This window comes from Tasmannia lanceolata, unplaced genomic scaffold (assembly GCF_043159265.1).
Source record: "Tasmannia lanceolata isolate RefF3 unplaced genomic scaffold, GAP_Taslan_0.1 ptg000002l, whole genome shotgun sequence".
NCBI classification, from domain to species: Eukaryota; Viridiplantae; Streptophyta; class Magnoliopsida; order Canellales; family Winteraceae; genus Tasmannia; species Tasmannia lanceolata.
Window position 1 is genome coordinate 8,289,927 of NW_027518679.1, and position 7,539 is coordinate 8,297,465.

Here is a 7,539-nt window from a genome sequence, read left to right on the forward strand (position 1 = left end):
AATATGTAGGTTAACCTGCATTAGTCTAAGGGACAACTTGCACCTAGATAGGATCCTATAGCATCTTAGATGAAATCCTAGGATAATAAAATCCTCAACTTGAATTAAATAACTTCTCTTAAAACTGTTGAAACAGTCAATCCAGTCTAGATCGGTGTCTTAGTTGAGTTAGGCATAAATAGCTTAGCTTAGGTGCACCGAACTACGTCGACTCTGATCCCAGTGAGGCTTGGGTACGTAGGCAGCTTGGATGCTTGATGGCATACCAATCACAAGTCGGCTCCACACATAAGTGGGGTTTTGTACATTAATCCTTAAATTAAAAGTAATTAAATCACTTAGGACTTTCCATGAAATTAGAATTTCAGGAGAACTGTCACTTAGATTGAATTCAAACAAATTAAGAAAATTAAATACACATTTAGGAGTTACATTGAAATTAGATCTTAGGATGCATGTCACGTAGTTCGCACATTAATATAGAGTTAAAATGAGCCATTTAAAAGAAATTTAAAAGAGTTAACTTTTGGAATTGAAGACCGATTATCGGGCAGGAATGGTGCATGTGGTGGTAACTCCTCATACCTTCCATTCTCGTAACCAGGTAACGAGTCTAGATTTCTGGTTAATTATGGGTCCTAGATCCCTCATCTAGGTGGCGACTCTGTCACTCTCTTTTGCGTGGAATTCGGATTGCCTTAGTGATCCCAAGTTCACAGAAAAGATGAATTAAATCACACCTCGCTAGGGTCGGCGGCTTACCCTTGCCCTTACGGGTACTGGGTTGCACGTTGTTTGCACCCTATGGCTTGGTTGCTGCCTGCTTGGTTGGGTAGTTAAAATTAATAATAAAAAGCACACGCCATTCGCGTGGGTATGAGAGACCAAGAGAGAGCGTGGCGGCTCGTACCCTACCCTCTCGGGGGATCGGGTCCCAGAACGACCTTTTGAAGCCGGCAAACTCCGATCTGTTCGGTTTCTCAGGGGAGGTCGTGAAAGTGGAAGGACAGATTGAACTCCCAGTCCTCGTCGGAGAGCCGCCCTGTCAAGCCTTCGCGATGGTCAACTTCCTAGTAGTAAGGGCCACTCCGGTCTATAATGCTATCTTGGGACGACCCGGCCAGAACTTAATCCGCGCAGTCGCTTCAGCGTATCACCAGAAAATGAAGTTCATAACGCCAAACGGCGTGGGAGAGGTCAGAGGATATCAAGCACAGTCCAGAGAGTGCCATGCCATGGCACTCAAAAGGCAAAGATGCATCGAAATCGTTGCCGATTGAGCTACTTGATCTGAGAGACGAAGCCCAGGTGACTGAACCCGCCGAAGATCTCAAAAAATACTATCAATAGCCTGCCGCCCGACACAAAAGCGAATGCCATTGTATATACGCTTGTGTGGATAATGAAAAAAGGCTACTGCTTCTTTGCAAAGTTCTGAGTTCCTCAGATCATTCCGCTGCTTGGTTCGCCCCGGCTCGTCTCCACAAAGACCGAGAGCGCACTCCTCGTCGGGAACGGCCCCGCGCAGAAAAACCAAACCATCTCAGAAACCCAGTTCACTAAAACTTGGGTACTCGCTGCTTGGTTCGCCCCAGCTCGTCTCCACAAAGACCGGGAGCACACTCCTGGTCGGGAACGGCCCCGCGCTGAAAAACCAAACCATCTCAGAAATCCAGTTCACTAAAACTTGGGTACTCGCTGCTTGGTTCGCCCCGGCTCGTCTCCACAAAAACCGGGAGCACACTCCTGGTCGGGAACGGGCTCGCGCAGAAAAACCAAACCATCTCAGAAACTCAGTTCACTAAAACTTGGGTACTCGCTGCTTGGTTCGCCCTGGCTCGTCTCCACAAAGACCGGGAGCGCACTCCTGGTGGGGAACGGGCCCGCGCAGAAAAACCAAACCATCTCAGAAACCCAGTTCACTAAAACTTGGGTACTCGCTGCTTGGTTCGCCCCGGCTCGTCTCCACAAAGACCGGGAGCGCATTCCTGGTCGGGAACGGCCCCGCGCAGAAAAACCAAACCATCTCAGAAACTCGGTTCACTAAAACTTGGGTACTCGCTGCTTGGTTCGCCCCGGCTCGTCTCCACAAAGACCGGGAGCACACTCCTGGTCGGGAACGGGCTCGCGCAGAAAAACCAAACCATCTCAGAAACCCAGTTCACTAAAACTTGGGTACTCACTGCTTGGTTCGCCCCAGCTCGTCTCCACAAAGACCGGGAGCACACTCCTGGTCGGGAACGGGCCCGCGCAGAAAAGCCAAACCATCTCAGAAACCCAGTTCACTAAAACTTGGGTACTCGCTGCTTGGTTCGCCTCGGCTCGTCTCCACAAAGAGTGGGAGCGCACTCTTAGTCAAAAACGGGCCTGGGCAGAAAACCAAACCCTTGCAAAAACCCAAGTTCAATAAAACTTGGTCATCCTAAGCCGTTCATAACATCTCCAGCCATACTGGATATAACGCGTGGGTAAAACGTAACCTGAAGAAGGGTAAGTTGTAGCTCATCTGTTTTTCAGCCGACCTCAGATAGACGACCTGAAATGGCTGACCTGAATCAGTTTCCAGTTCATCCGTTCCTCAAGCCGACCAGGATATAGTGCAATGCGCTACAGGACAAAACTCTGGTCATCTGAAGCCGACCAGGACTAGGCGTGATTCGCTACAAGACAAAATTCTGGTCATCTCAAGCCGACCATGATATAGTGCAATGCGCTAGAGGACAAAATTCTGGTCATCTCAAGCCGACTAGGATATAGTGCAATGCGCTACATGACAAAAATCTGGTCATCTCAAGCCGACCAGGATATAGCTTGATTCGCTAGATGACAAAAATCAGTCCGACCCAAGCCGGACAGAATATGACGCGTCCACTGGATAACAAAAATCAGTCCGGCCCAAGCCGGACAGAATATGACGCGTCCACTAGACGACAAAAATCAGATTTCCCAGGCCGGACATAAGGCTTAGCCGGACAGATTTTCCGAACAGATTCCCCAGGCCGGACAGATGGCCTGGCCGAACAGATTTTTCGGGCTGGACAGACGGCTTGGCCGAACAGATTTTCCGGACTGATTCCCCAGGCCGAACAGACGGCTTGGCAGAACAGATTTTCCGGGCCGGACAGATTCCCCAGGTCGGACAGACTACTTGGCCGAACAAATTTTCCGGGCCGGACAGACGGCTTGGCCGAACAGAATATGACGCTTCCGCTAGATGACAAAAATCAGTCCGGCCCAAGCCGGACAGAATATGACGTGTCCACTAGATGACAAAAATCAGATTTCCAAGGCCGGACAAACGGCTTCGCCGAACAGATTTTTCGGGCCGGACAGACGGCTTGGCCGGACAGACGGCTTGTCCGGACAGATTTTCCGGACAGATATTTCGGGCCGGACAGACGGCTTGGCCGAACTGATTTTCCGGGCCGGACACACGGCTTGGCCGGACAGATTCCCCAGGCCGGACAGACAGCTTAGCCGAACAGATTTTTCGAGCCGGACAGACGGCTTGGCCGGACGAAATATGACACGTCCGCTAGATGACAAAAATCAGTCCGGCCCAAGCCGGACAGAATATGACGCGTCCACTAGACGACAAAAATCAGATTTCCCAGGCCGGACAGACGGCTTAGCCGGACAGATTTTCCTGACAGCGGACAGACGGCTTGGCCGGATAGATTTTCCTGACAGATTTTCCGGGCCGAACAGATTTTTCGGGCCGGACAGACGGCCTGGCCACACAGATTTTCCAGGCCGGACAGACGGCCTGGCCGAACTGATTTTTCGGGCCGGACAGACGGCTTGGCCGAATAGATTTTCCGGCCGGACAGAATATGACACGTCCGCTAGATGACAAAAATCAGATTTCCCAGGCCGGACAGACGGCTTACCCGAACAGATTTTCCGGACAGATTCCCTAGGCCGGACAGACGGCTTGGCCGAACAGATTTTTCGAGCCGGACAGACGGCTTGGACGGACAGATTTTCCGGGCCGGACAGACGGCTTGGCCGAACAGTCAGATTTCCCAGGCCGGACTGACGGCTTGGCCGAACAGTCAGATTTCCCAGGCCGGACAGACGGCTTGGCCGGACAAAATTTCCGGACTGACTTCCAGGTCGGACAGACAAAATTTCCGGACTGATTTTCAGGCCGGACAGACAGAATTTCCGGACTGATTTCCAGGCTAGACAGACAGAATTTCCGAACTGACTCCCAGGCCGGACAGACAGAATTTCCGAACTGATTTCCTAACCGGACAGACAAAATTTGCGGACTGATTTCCAGGCCGGACAGACAATTTCTGGACTGATTTCCTGGCCCGACAGACAAAATTTCTGGACTGATTTCCTGGCCGGACAGACAAAATTTCCGGACTGATCTCCAGGCCGGACAGACAGAATTTCCAGACTGATTCCTAGGCCGGACAGACAGTGTTTTCCGGACAGATTCCGCAGGCCGGACAGACGGCTTAGCCGGACAGACAGTTTAGCCGGACAAATTCGCCGAACAGACTCCATAGGTCGGACAAACGGCTTCGCCGGACAGATTTTCCGGACAGACCCCCCCCCCCCCCCCCGTTCAGGAATATAACTCATCACACTTCCCCAAATCACTACAATGACTTGGAGAACTGGGGGGCAACTGATGGGTATGAAAAACAGCAGCTAATTAGCTGTCGACACGTGGCCCCAGGATGGCCCACCACAAATCCAGCATCGGCCCAGGGGCAATCCGGTAATTACCTAAGGGTAGGTAAACCTAAACCCGTAAAGGTCAACACCTGTCCTGGGGTAGGTAATCCAACCACCCCAGGTCTCCCTCTATAAAAGGCCTCTCAAGGCTCAGATCAAAGGGTAATAACCTCTCAACCACCACTCTTAAAACTCGCTCTGCACTCCTACTCATACTGACTTGAGTGTTGAAGGGCGTATACGGAGAAACGACTCCGGGTTGGTCATTCTGACCTCGTTTGCTCTTGCACAGGACTCAGCTCCTTCACTTCGGCTCTTCGGGTCCTCCAGCTCAGCTCTTACATCACTACCGTATCTGTTACCGATTTTAGGCCTAACAAGGAGCAGTAACATCCAAAGCTGGAAGAGCATGGGGGTCGACCAGGGGATCCGAAGCACCCAAATCCATACGTTGGACTTCATTTTGGTGCACCTGAACTGTAAGAGGATCCATTGCAAAGGACAGAACTTGACTGAGCTTTAGCAGAACAGAACTGGAAGCAGAACTTGCTGGAGGAGAGCAGAATTAAAGTAAAACCAGCATGAATCTAAAACCGGGAATCTAATCAAAAAACGAAACTAAGAAGAAGAATCTAACCCATTGCTTACTCAACTGCTTGCCTTCTATCTCTTAGTGTAGAGATAATCTTCGGGCGACCCCTGTGGGTGAGTCTTTTCTAACTGGGATGTACTGAACTTGATAAAAGGGTTTGTTTTTAGGAAGTGATATATTCCCCCCTTCTTCTTTCCCTATCACTCTTTCACACCACATAAGGGCAGATTTGAAATTTCAAATTTTAAATAAGTTATTTTTTATAATGCTAGGTACTAGTATTGAATCGGGGCGGGGCCAACGTCCGCCCCCGGAGATTTTTAAAATCCCCGTTCCCACCTAGATCGGGGAATCCCTGTGGGACGGATCCCCGGTTTTCTCGGTTAAATTGCCAGCCCTACCTCTCAATCCTAATACATTTTAAAATCACGGGGCACTCATTAGAAGCCCACGGGAGCCATGAGTCTTGCCAACATTTAAGGGTTCTTTCAAGATGAGACAAAGACCATGATGTGGGCCTGCCTCATGATGTCTTATAAAATCAACAATCTTGATTTCACATACTTTTCCCAACTCGGAGAAGAAAAAGGCCATCACAGCCATCCATTAGGGGAAGAGAAAAAGGAACGTCCCTACCTCTCAATGATCCTAATCCATTTTAAAATCACGGGGCACTCATTAGAAGCCCACGGGAACCATGAGTCTTGCCAACATTTAAGGGTTCATTCAAGATGAGACAAAGACCAAGTGGGCCTGCCTCATGATGTCTTATAAAATCAACAATCTTGATTTCACATACATTTCCCAACTCGGATAAGAGAAAGGCCATCACAGCCATCCCTATCCATTAGGGGAAGAAAAAAAGAAACGTCGACAGCGCGGGATTCGAACCTGCGCAGGCAAAGCCTAAGGTTCTGTTCACTTGTTTTCTAGCTGCAGGAAAAGAAAAGAAAGGAAAAGAATTTGAAGTGGAAAACTGGAAAAGAAAGGAAAAGAAACTGTGAGAAAATTCCTTTTGTGAGAAATTTCCGTTGTTCACTTAGCCGAGAAAGGAAAAGAAAGTATGCAGATAAAGTGGTTTTCTCAGGAAAGTGATTTTCTCACCCTTTTGGTGAGAAAATTTAGAGGGAAAGTGCAAGAAAGTTAGTTTTTCACGTCATTATTTATATTTTCCACCTGTGTAATTATGTTTTCCCGAGAAAACAAATGAACAACGGAAAATGTCAAATCATGTCCAATCACAAGAAAATTTAGCTTACTTTCTTCTCCTTTCCTTTCTCAAGAAGGCAAGTGAACAGAGATTTCGAGTCTGTCTCCTCAACCACTCGGACATACCAACTTGCTTGTTATACAAATTCATAATAAACATTGATATTTAATATTTGTATCCGCATAAACTTTGTTGCTTGCATCCTAAACCCAATGAAGATACACTACAATCAGAAGAGATGGGTGGATAGCACCAAAACAATTATGTGAGATGCCAACCCCCTAAATAAGAAGGAAATGGAAATTTAGGGCCCTTATTTGGATACAGGTACTATTTCACTTTTAAAATCATTTGTAGAATGCATTATCTTTCAGTCCTCCAAGGAAGCACAGGGGTGAGGTGCATACGTGAGATCAATGACTGTTGATGTGGTAGAAAGATGAGATGACCCACATGGTGTTGGTCAAGATAAATTACTACAAAAATCAGTGATTTACCTTCTCTTAATGGAACCCTAAATGAGGCTTGATAGATCAAAGCCTTACGATGGCCTTGTTCTCAATGACATTTGGCTGGCCTTATGGTTAACATTAAGCTCAACAGATCCGATCAAATAAACTTGGTAGACGCTCGGCCAATAAATGTCTTTTAGGAAGGAGTGAAAAAGTGACTTTCTTCTTAGGATTTTCCTTTTTCATATTGACACCCTTTCTTCTCTAAACCTCTCTTGGAATGTTCCCTGTTATAATTGGTAACAAGCGGTGCAACAGCCCACTGAGTTATTATTGGGATTGGTTAGGAATTTTGGCTGAAAGACATTTTGGGGCTCACTTTTGCAGTAGAGGGTGACAAAAGGGAGCCTTCCTATTGCAGTAGAGGATGACATTTTGGGGCACCCTTTCTTCTCTAAACTTCTCTTGTAATGTTTCCTTTTTCATGTTGGAACAGGGAAAGCAAATCATCCGAAGAATACGATGCTTCAGTTAAAAACACTAGTTATACCATATATTTTCAGTACCTAGACTCCAACCAGAAGGAAAGGACG